Genomic DNA, 807 nt, shown 5'->3' with positions numbered 1-807 from the left:
TAAAAGTATTAAGAAAAATAATAAAATAAACTACAAATCAAACACATCTTTATATTCTTTTGTATGTTTTGGTAATTCCTGAAAAGTAGCACTGCACATGGATCGGATAATATTCGTATATTCATGGTAATTATCCGCATTCAATCCGAATTTTACGGATATTATTCAATCCGTACTATGGTAGGACTGGATTGCGGATTTGGCAGTGATATGAGTGACATCCACGGATCCGATCCGCAGATTCGCATATCCGCACGTCTTATATAAATATCATAGTTTAAGAAAGTAAACCCTAATGTAATATGAATTTTAGTGTTGTTTTATGAATTTATGGTATCTTATTTTTAATTTTTTATGTTGTACTTTAACTTAGAATAATTAAACTTAGATCTTGTGTTATTATTTTTCTTTTGTTATTCAAAAGAACTTTTATTGATAATATTTTAAGAATAAATAGGCTTAAACACGTAAAAAAAATAGATTTTCTAGAACAAAAAAGGGTCTTAAAACAATTTTTTTGAATTATGTGGATATACCTGATATCCGATCCGATCTGATCTAACTTGAAAAAATGCGGATATCATATCTGATCCAATCCGATAAATATAATGCAAATCAAATAGAATTATAAGCTATATCCAATCTGATCTGATTCGTGTGCAACCCTACTGACAAGTGCTTCTTACATATCTATCCACTAGTTTGAATATCCGGGTACACTAAATAAGTTCTGATTTGAACAAGACCGCATTCCTTCAAATTTGAAAAAAAAAAATAGAATCCTTTATTTACAGGGACGAATGTAAA

Source organism: Arachis ipaensis, chromosome B03, assembly GCF_000816755.2.
Source record: "Arachis ipaensis cultivar K30076 chromosome B03, Araip1.1, whole genome shotgun sequence".
In the NCBI taxonomy this organism is placed as follows: Eukaryota; Viridiplantae; Streptophyta; class Magnoliopsida; order Fabales; family Fabaceae; genus Arachis; species Arachis ipaensis.
The sequence above is the reverse complement of the archived record's forward strand: the minus strand, read 5'-3'. Positions refer to the sequence as shown.